The sequence below is a fragment of the Ochotona curzoniae genome, unplaced genomic scaffold (genome assembly GCF_017591425.1).
Source record: "Ochotona curzoniae isolate NIBS_2020 unplaced genomic scaffold, NIBS_Ocur_1.0 contig_763, whole genome shotgun sequence".
Lineage (NCBI taxonomy): Eukaryota > Metazoa > Chordata > Mammalia > Lagomorpha > Ochotonidae > Ochotona > Ochotona curzoniae.
The window spans coordinates 1-11002 of NW_024466552.1; the positions used below are offsets into that span (position 1 = coordinate 1).

Below are 11002 nucleotides of genomic sequence, written 5' to 3' on the forward strand. Positions count from 1 at the left end.
ATGTGCTTTGTCTATGGAAAACAGCTTGACTTGGCTGTACTCCATGGCATGTGTTTTTCAAAACACAATCTCTAATGGAGAACTAGGATCAATTTGGCTCCTTAGAGATATATAAGTCTTCTCATTGATGGAAAAGTGAAAATCTTTCAAAGTACCAGTGTTGAAAAACCCTAGACTTCACTACATTTTCAGCAGATTTACACACTCCCACACAATCGACACCCAGTCCCATATACTCACAACCAGCTGGCTTCCTGAGAGGCTAAAAATCCTCCCTGCCAGGGTTTGTGGGAAGAAAGACCACAGAAAGCAAGCCTGAGCCACTCACCTGCTTTCTCCACCAGGCAGAGGAGCCAGTCTGTCACCATGGTTTCTCTAGAATGCTGAGGCTGTAGCATTCTGGGCTGTTATGACCAGGCAGCTGCGGATTGGACAGCTTGTATGGTCACACAGCCCTGTGAGGCCAAAGATATGCAGTCAATCAGAATGCTCCTTAACACCAGGACAGCCACATGGGTGTGAAGCAAGAGTGAGTGCTGAGGCCAGAGCTCGGGTGGGGAGCTTGGACTTTTCACTTGTTCATGGTCCAGCAAAGTTGGTGTGCTGTCATCTTGTTGGTCCAACTCATCTATCCACATGCATGTGAGTTTCCTGTGATCTGAAGCTTGACACCACCTGTGGCAGCTGGTGTACAATACTATGAGTGTCAAACTTCCACAACAGTCCTACCACATCCTTTTTTTTGCCTCTTCTCTTCATATTCTCCACCTACTTGATACAGTATGCATTGGGTGTTATTTAAAAGCTTGTTGTAAAAATGCTTACAAATCTTACATGTGTATACCGTTTTTGTTGGATTTCACTTTTAGTAAGTCTCCTGTTTTAGTCTCCCCCTCATTATTTTTTAATGGAATGGCATTTTGTGTTTGTACTTGGTGCCATTTTGTCATTCTGCTTATTGCAATTCTTCCTTTTTACATTCAGAACACCTGTGAATTGGTTGATTTGAGGTTTGGATTATGTAAGCAATTCTTTGTATTATTTCTTTACTTGTATATTTATGCTTCAAAGAGATGCTTAGGCTGTGTGTTTTCTGTCTGTTGTCTCCATGATCACATTTCCATTGTATCCCTGGAGCCTGGTGAGTAGATGCAGCCTTGTTTGTATCCAAACCCAGGGGAATCATTTTCAATAATTCTGTGTTGCTTGTGTTGCATGTTATGGGCATACATGTGACAATCTGGATGCGATTAATAAAACTAAGTTTTAAATGTTTTTAATTCAATTCAATGTATTTTCTTTGTGGTTGCAGAAATGTATTCAAGAAGCTATTTATTTATTCATTTATTTGTTTTGGCTTCAAAAGGGTTTATTAAGCTATTGTTTTGCATTTGTTTCATCTGATCCTCTTACCATTTTGTGGAAGATATGTTCAGATTTTTGTAGTGTATTTTTTGTCCTATTGATTAGTCAATGGATGTTTTGATTCTTCTGTTTACTGTAGCTTTACAGTGGAGTCTCATGCACTGTGTTTTCTGTTGTTTGATGGTTCCCATGTTCATATTTATAATGTAACTTGCTGTGTGGTACTGAGAAATGCAATGCAGCCTGCCTCTGACATCAGCGAAAAAAATCTTAACTGACAGCTGCTAGCAGGGCCTGCTAATCTAGTGATTTGGCCCCAATGGCAGGAAACTTGCAAAGCATTTTATACAGAAGTGTAAAGAGCAGGTTAGCAAACTTACACAGGCCTGAACCAAAGTGACTTCATTTTGTGACTCGATTTTACAGGGATTTTAGCCAGTGTCCCCATAGCTCTAGCCACCACTGCTCTGCCAACAGCTGCTGGGCTAGGCAGGCTCAGTCAGTGATGCGGTATCTGCAGCTGGCCACTCACCTGTCTGCTGCTCCAAAGCCAGGTCTGCTTGCTTTGTGCCCACCATGCAAATCTTATGCCCACCACATCTGCTGCATTTGGGTGAAGTCAAGGGCTGTGTTATTCCAGGGGTAGGTCCTGTTTCCAGCCCACCCCACCACCACTTTGAGGGGTCAGGGGCTGAAGATTTCCAGGGATCTTGCTGTTTCCCTCCTGTCTACCTTCTCCATCTCTGTCCCCAATCATTGATGCTATGATCTACCAGGGGTGGGTCTACAAGGATTGTTTCCTTGGTTTTGCTCCATGGTCCCTGCTTTGCTGCTTCTGTACGTGGCTGGATGCAGAGACGTGCCACCCTTACACTGTTGGTGGTTGCAAGATGGACTATTGGTGCCATTTCATGTGTGTCTTCATCCCAGAGGGAATATGAGATCCTCATTTGAAGGTGTGGCAGATTTATTGTTTTGAAAGGCATGGTAACACAGACAAAGAGATCTTCCTCTGGCTTGTTTTGCTGCCTGGCTTGCCAAAAAAACCATGGTTGGGCTAGGCTAAAGCTGGGAAAAAGGTGCTTCATTCAGGTCTCCCATGTGAGTGCAGGGACCCTTCCCAGTTGCATTAGCAAGGAGTTGGACTGGAAGTGGAGCAGCCAGGACTGAAACCAGTGCTCTGATGTAGCATGGTACTGTTGTAGGTGTCAGCTTGTATCAGGGCATCATAATTCCAACACAACTTCTGATTGGGGCAATATATGGTAATATGGTCATTTTGATAATGTTGATTCTGTCAGTCCAAGAACATGATAAGGTTCTCCATTTTTCAAGGTCTTCTATTTCCTTTTAAAATGATTTATAGTTTTCATCATAGAGGTCTTTCACATATTTAGTGAGCTTAATTCCTAGGTATTTAAGATTCCTCTCCTTTATTTTAAAGGGGACTGTACTTACGATTTCTTTCTCAGCTGTGGAAGTATTTGTGTACACTAGTGCCACCGATTTGTGCTCATTAATTTTGTATCCTGCTGCTCTGCCAATATCTCTTATGAGTTCCAATAGTCTCTTGACTGAGTCTTTTGGTTCTCCTATGTAGAGAATCATTTCATCTGCAAATATCAATAATTTCAATTCCTCACTTGCAATTTGTATTCTTTAATTGCTTTTTCTAGCCTAATAGCTCTGGCTAGAACTTCCAAAATGGTATTGAATAGTAGCGGTGAGAGTGGACATCCCTGTCTAGTTCCAAATCTTAGCAGAAAGGCTTCCAATCTTTCCCCATTTAGTATGATGTTGGCATTGGGTGTTTGGTACATTGCTTTGAATGTGTTGAATGTTTCTTCTATGCCTATCTTGTTTAGGGTTTTTAACATGAAGTGCTGTTGGATTTTATCAAATGCCTTCTCTGCATCTATTGAGAGGATCATATGGTTTTTATTTTTCAATTTGTGGATGTGATGTATCACATTTATTGCTTTGCGAATGTTGAACCATCCCTGTGTGCCGGGGATGAATCCCACCTGATCCAGGTGAATGATCTGCCTGATGTGTTGTTGGATCTTGTTGGCTAGTCTTTTATTGAGAATCTTTGCATCTATGTTCATCAAGGGTATCGGTCTGTAGTTCTCTTTTTCTGTTGTTTCTCTATCTGGCTTTGGTATTAAGGTGATGTTAGCTTCATAAAAGAACTTGGGAGGATTGCATCTTTTTCTATTGTTTGAAAAAGCTTGTGAAAAATTGGTTTAAGTTCCTCTTGGAACGTTTGGTAGAATTCAGGAGTGTAGCCATCTGATCCAGGACTTTTCTTGGTTGGGAGGGCTTTAATTACTGATTCAATCTCAGTGCATGTTATTGGACTGTTTAGATTGTTAATTGCTTCTTGATTCAATTTTGGTGGATTGTATGTGTTCAAGAATCAATCCGTCTCCTCTAGGTTATCTGATTTGTTTGCTTATAGTTGCTTGTAATAATTCCTGATGATTCTTTGTATTTCTGAGGTAACTGGTGTTATATCTCCTTTCTCATCTCTGGTACTATTGATGTGTATTTTCTCCTTCCTTTTTTTTTTTTTTTTTTTGATTAGTCGAGCTAGTGGGGAGTCTATTTTGTTGATTTTCTCAAAGAACCAGCTCTTTGATTGATTGTTCTTGTGTGTAGTGCTCTTGGTCTCTATTTGGTTTATTTCCTACCTTATTTTGATTATTTCTTTTTTCCTACTAATCCTGGGATTCCTTTGTTGTTGTGTTTCCAGTTCTTTCAATTGTAAGATTAGCTGATTTACTTGGTGCTTTTCTAGTTTCTTGACATAAGCACTGATTGAAATGAACTTTGCCCTCAGCACCGCTTTGATTGTGTCCCATAAGTTTTGATAAGTTGTGTTGATGCCTTCATTCATTTCAAGCAATTTTTCAATTTTCCCTTTGATTTCCTCTCTAACAAATTGCTCATTTAGTAACACATTATTCAGTCACCATATGTTTGTAAGTCTTCCTTGGTGATTCAACTGCTTGGTCTCAAGCTTCACTCCTTGGTGGTCTGAGAAGATGGATGGTATGATTTCCATTTTTTTTTTTTTTAATTTGCTGAGGCTTGTTTTATGGCCTATATCATGGTCAATTCTGGAGAAAGTTCCATGTACTGATGAAAAAAAAAATGTATTCTCTGTAGGATGAAAGGTTCGATAGATGTCATCTAAGTCCATTTGCTCTAAAGTTTAGGTGATTTCTATTGTTTCTTTGCTAAGTTTCTGGCTTTTTGATCTGTCCATTTGTGTTAATGAGGTATTAAGGTCTCCCACTATGACCGTATTGGAGTCTATTTCTCCCTTTAAGTCCATGAATTTTTGTTTCACGTAGCTAGATGCTTTGGTGTTTGGAACATAAACATTTATCATGCTGATCTTTTCTTCCTGAAGGCATCCTTTGATCATTATGTGGTATCCTTCTTCATCTCTTTTGATCTCTTTTGATGCTCTTTACATCAAAGTCTATGTCATCTGATATAAAAATGGCTACACCTGCTTGTCTTTCCTTACCATTTGCTTGGAATATCTTTTTTCCATCCTTTCACTTTCAATTTTTCTCTGATTTTTGTTGGCGAGATGTGTCTCCAGTAAGCAACGCATAGTTGGATTTTGTTTTTTGATCCAATCCACAAATCTATGGTGTTTGACTGATGAGTTTAAGCCATTTACATTCAGCATTAAGGATAAGGGGCAGTTTGGTCCTGTCATTTTGGCGATGTGTTGTTCTGTAATTGAGTCTTCTGTTAGCCTTTTACTGGATGTTCTTCACATTTGCCTTTATTTCTGGTGGTTGCTATTTCTTTTTTTCTTTCATGAGAACATCTGTGAGTATCATTTGTAGGGAAGGTTTAGATGAGACACAATCTTGAAGTTTTTATTTATTCTGGATGAATTTTATTTCATTTTCAAAGACAAAGGAGAGCTTTGCAAGGCAAGTTATTCTGGGCTGAAAATTTTTCTCTTTTAGCATCTGGAATACATCACTCCATTCTCGTCTGGCCTGTAATGTTTCCTCTGAAAGGTCAGTTGTGAGTTTGATCGGGGTTCCCCTATATGACACTTGATTTTTTTCACGTGAACATTTAAGGATTTTTTCTTTTTGTTCAACTGAAGAGAGCTTGGCTATTATGTGTTGTGGTAAAGTTCGTTTTTGGTCAACTCTGTTTGGAGTTCTGTAGCCCTCCTGTACATTATTTTCCATTTCTTTGCTCAGATTAGGGAAGTTTTCCTTCATTATTATTTCATTGAATGCACCTCTAATCCCAAGTTCTCTTTCTGCACCTTCTGGAACTCCCATAACTCTTATGTTGGACCTATCAATCATATCTTTTAATTCTTGGATACTTTTTTTTAGCTTGACCTAGCTCTGCTTCCAGTTTTTTGCTTGTTTCTTCATGGTGACAGGAAATATTTTCTAATTCTGGTATTCTTTCTTCTGCCTCATTTATTCTGTTGTTGAGTCACTGTACTGTATTTTTAATTTGCTCTATTTTTTTAAGAATTATTTATTTATTGGAAGGTCAGATATACAGAGAGGAGGAGAGACAGAGAGGAAGATCTTCCATCTGAGGATTCACTCCCCAAATGAGTGCAATGGCTGATGCTATGCTGATCCAAAGCCAGGATCCAGAAACTTCTTCCAGGTCTCCCACACGGGTGCAGGGTCCCAAGACTTTGGGCCATCCTTGACTGCTTTCCCAGGCCACAAGCAGGGAGCTGGATGGAAAGTGGAGCTGCCGGGATAGAACCAGTGCCCATATGGGATCCTGGCACGTTCGAGGCGAGAACTTTAGCCGCTAGGCAGGGCCAATGGGCCCATCTACTGTGTTCTTAAATTCTGACATATCAGCCTTAATTTGATGTATTGCTATTTCTTCTTTTAACTCTTGTTTGTACTTCTCATTGTTGACCAGCAGCTCTGCAACAAGATTTCTGAGTTCCTTGTCCCCCATTTTTTCAATGTCTTCCTCAGTTAACTCTCAGAGAGGGCAAAGCTTTTGATCCTTTGTTGGAGAGTCTTCAGTAACATTCATAGTGCTTTGTCTTGTCTTTTACCTTTTGTAATTGCCAATCTGTTTGATGAAATCATCTTTATGGTGTATTACCTATAGGTCTATAAATTGATTTTTATGTTCAATCAGTGCCCTGGATTTGGGAAACACAGCTTTCCTGAATAATTGCTTTGTCCATGGCACTGATTTGTAGGCAGCACTGAGGTTGCTGCCCCCTGCTGGCTGATATTTCTGAGTACCTCTTGGGGTTATTTTGGGTGGGGTTGGTAGCGGGCCTTGTAAGGGCTGATTTCTCTTTGGAGGCTGTGCAGTGCTCTAAGATGGTGGTATTTTTGTCCCCAGGTCAGTTTTTGGGTGACTCAGCTGTCCTCCCTTCAGTGTAACAGTGTCTGGTCCTGTGACACTGTTGTCTGAGAGCTGCTGAATTAGCTCATGAGCAGTTTACCACTTCTCCTCTTGCAGTTTATCAGTGTTCAGAGCACTTGCCACAGTGCCCAAGATGGCGCCCAGAGGGACACCAACAAAGATCAGGGGGCTGTGGGCTGTCAGCTCAATGGACCACACAGAATCTACAGGCTGCAAGGCTGATGCTGTAGGCTCAGCTCAGTGCAATTAGCTAGTAACATGCCCAGTCTGGATCTTCACCTGGGGTCCACACTTGCTGCCCTGCTACCCGAGATGGCATCAGGTGGAGAATTGTGGCTGCTGGCTTTCAGCTCCAGGGACCACACCAACCCTGCAGGGAGCAAAGCTGGTGCTCTCCTCCCCACTTGGATAAGTTCCCTGTGAACAGCCAGAAAGGAGCCTATGTGCTGCTCTGTCAACTCCACCTTCCCCCTCTCCTCACAAGATGGCGCTCTAAGTCCCTTACTCTCTCTGCCTGAAGCTGGTCCCAGTCACTCAGCTTGTTTGTCAGCTCCTGGACTATACTCACTTTTCTAGCTCCCCAGGTGAACCCAGGCTCTCACCTGGCCATCACAACATCTGTGTGGAGGCCACTGCTGGACACCTGGTTGGTGCTGGAAAGGGATCCTTGGAGACTGGATCTCCAGAGCCTGAATAGTCATGGTCAGAGTTGCTGCTCGTCAACCTCTGGTGGGTTCTTAGGTCCAGTACAACACTGCTGTCTCATTTGCACAGCCTCCCTATGTCCAGAGGGGTTCCAGGTATGACCTGCTTACTGCCTGAGCCCTATTTTTTTTTTCCCTGAAATCTACTTATTGTACTTCCTCCCTCTAAAGACTCTCCATCTCATCAAATGTGTCTGCATCTTATGCCACCATCTTGCCTCTTCCTTAAACCAACTGTTAACACCAGGTATCTTCCCTACAAAATTCTACCAAATTAACACCACTTTTTCTAGAATTATTGTAAAAAATTAAGAAGGGGAAAATAGCTCCAAATTTATGCTGAGCCTAATGATACATAGATTGTTAAACTAGAGTGAAAGATCAGTTGGAAGATATTCAGGTATAAGTGCTTAAAATGGGAAAACACACACACACACTATGGAACTGCTCACTAAAAATGCAATTTCCATTGCAATACAATTGGTTTTCTGAATATTCTTTTTAAATGCTTCTTCCAAAATAATTTTTCATGCTCCAGAAATTTAGTTAAAAAATGTTAACAAATCATAGATTATTTTTTAAAAAATTTAAAAAATATGTTTATTTTATTTTTATTGGAAAGTCAGATATACCGAGAGGAGGAGAGACAGAGAGGAAGATCTTAGTCCGATGATTCACTCCCCAAGTGAGCGCAATGGTCAATGCTATGCTGATCCGAAGCCAGGGGCCTCTTCAGGGTCTCCCACGTGGGTACAGGATCAAAAAGCTTTGGGCTGTCCTAGACTGCTTTCCCAGGCCACAGGCAGGGAGCTGGAAGGGAAGCGGGGCCGCTGGGATTAGAACCAGCGCTCATATGGGATCCCAGGCGACCAGGGCGAGGACCTTAACCACCGCGCCATCGCGCAGGGCCCAAATCATAGATTAATTTACCTGGGCCAGGTCTAGTAGCCTAGTCACTAAAGTGTTGGGCTAGCACATGCTGGCAAAGCTTGTGGGTGTCAGTTCTGGCAGCCCAGCTCACCTCCTTTAGCTTGACAAAGCAGTTGAGGATGACTCAAAGCTTTGCACCCACATGGGAGACCTGGAAGAGGCTCTAGCCTGTGGACTCATATAGGCTAATTTCTGGCTGTTGCATTAGCTTGGAGAGTGATTCAAGAGAAAGAAAATCTAGCCTCTCTGTCTCTCCTTGTATCTGTATATCTGACTTTCCAATAAAAATAAAACAAATATTAAAAAAATAATTTATTATTATGCCTGATAAAACAGATATAAACTCATTGTCATAATAAATGTAAAATAAAAAAAAATTTCTGAGTGGAGGAAAAATGAGAAATATTTTCTTTATCATTTGCTTTTATGTTTTTCAAAATTTTTAGAATCACATGTCAGATCTTGATAATCTGAAAAAATATGGAGATTTTTTTTTTACACTTTTTTACAATGTAAGGGAAATTTTGAGAACTGCTGATGTAAAAGTTCCTTGTCTCTATCTGCGCTGGTCAGATGGCACTGAACACTTCCACAAAGCATCCATGGCACTCTCTGACTCTAACTCATAGTGGACCATTTCTTTGTGCGCTTGCTCAAATCATTTTCATTTTTCCTCAAAATATACTGTTTAGGCCCAAACATAGTAGCCTGGTGGCCAAAGTACCTGACTGGCATGTGCTGGTCTGTGTTTCCGCTGCTGGATTTCACATCCAGTTCTCTGCTTGTGGTTTTGGAAAGCAGTCAAGGATGGCACAAGGCCTTGCAATCCTGAACCTACATGCAGACCCAGAAATTATTCCTGGCTCCTGGCTTTGGATAGCCTCAGTTTTGGCCATTGCAGCTGCTTGAGGCTTGAGGGGGGGAAATAAACTTATGAAAAGTTAAGATTTTGGGATATCTTCATAGTGGAGCAAATATCATTAAATTGATTGACACAGTGAAGGATCCTGAGTGAAAGACACCAGCTTGTGCCCAGCACAATAGCCACGGAGCTTAATCCTTACCTGGCAAGGCTGGGACCAATATTGATGCCAGTTCATATCCCTACTACTTGATTCCCTTCCAGCTCCTTGCTTACAGTCTGGAAAACCAGCAAAGGATGGCCAAAGCCTCGAAACTCTGCACCCATTTGAGAGGCCTTGAGGTAGCTCCTGGCTTCTGGCCCCAGATCAGCTCAGCTTTGGCCGTTGCAGCCATTTGAGGAGTGAACCAGAAGATAGATCTTTGTCTCTGCTAAATCTGCCTTTCCAACAACAACAACAAAATGAATCATTCTTTTAATAAGGTATCAATTTTGGTGTTTGAATATATACATAATACTGATTATAAGCAATTCTACCATCTCCTCACAGACTTTGATGTCCAGTTTCCTGTGTATGAGCTACTTGCAGCTCTGGATTACAGCCACAGCAAAGGAATCATGTACAGGGATGTGAAACCTCACCATGTCATGATAAAGCCCCAATAAAAAAGCCATGGCTGATAAACTGGCACCTGGCTGAGTTTTATCATCCTCCTCAAGAATGTGCTGTCTGCAGTTCCTTGTACACTATCAGAGAGACAACAGACTGCATGATGGCAAGCATGGTCTTCTGAAAGGAGATTTTCTTTCTTTCAGGAGCAAAACATCTGTTGCCACCTTGTTCATATTGCCAAGGAGCTGAGCATGAATGAGCTGTATGGGTATCTGAAGCACCATGTAGACCTAGGTTCACATTTCAATGATAACCTTGGATGACATTCATGGAAATGCTGGGAAAACTTGATCCGTAGTGAAAATAGACACCTGGCCAGCCCAGTCTCAGTTGACTCAGTGACTTCCCACAATTCCTTTCTGTGGGGTTGTCAAGCAGGTTAACAATAATCGTCATTCCCACTTTCAGTGAATCTCAGATCTTCTCAGCAACAGATGACTCATTTTCTAACAAAAGCTGAACAGTCTGGACCTCCTACTGTGTTCTGTCCTTCACCTGCACCTTCTGCCATACCATCCCTCATCTGTGAGTTAGGGGCTGAGTCTCCAGGCAGCTGAATGTCCAATGGTGGAGGATGCTCAATCCTTCTCACTCCATTCTTCTTTTCGAGACCCTGTTAGCTTGCATGAGGTTTCAGTCTCATTAATGACTCCAGGTCATTCCAAAGGTTCTGGATGAGATGCCTTGGGAGCAGAGATGTTTATTCCTCTACTTAGTTTGAAAGTGAACCATTTTCTTTGGAGATACAGGAGCCTTTGTTAGAGCAGCTAATAATTCTTTGGCTCCTTAATAGAGCTCAGTGAATTTCCCATTTCTTTCACCTCCTACTCTCAGCAAAAATGTGATTAAGGCAGTCCTGGAATTCTATAGAAATTCCAACCTTGGCCTCATTGGATTTGATGCACATTTTAAAACATTAGTTGTGTAAACCCTCCAGTTTTCCCCAGATTCCCTGCTCTGTCGCTTCCAGGCACTGCCATCAAGTCAGGCATGTTACAGACTCAGAGCTGCAGCAAGACAGATTAAAAGCATCTCACTGCAGCTCATAAATCACTTGATGTA

General features: G+C 41.6%; 1 pseudogene; it reads left to right on the forward strand.

Moving 5' to 3' along the window:
• The first annotated feature begins 9371 nt into the window (after nucleotides 1-9371).
• Nucleotides 9372-10323, forward strand: LOC121164433 (annotated as a pseudogene).
• The last annotated feature ends 679 nt before the right edge of the window (nucleotides 10324-11002 follow it).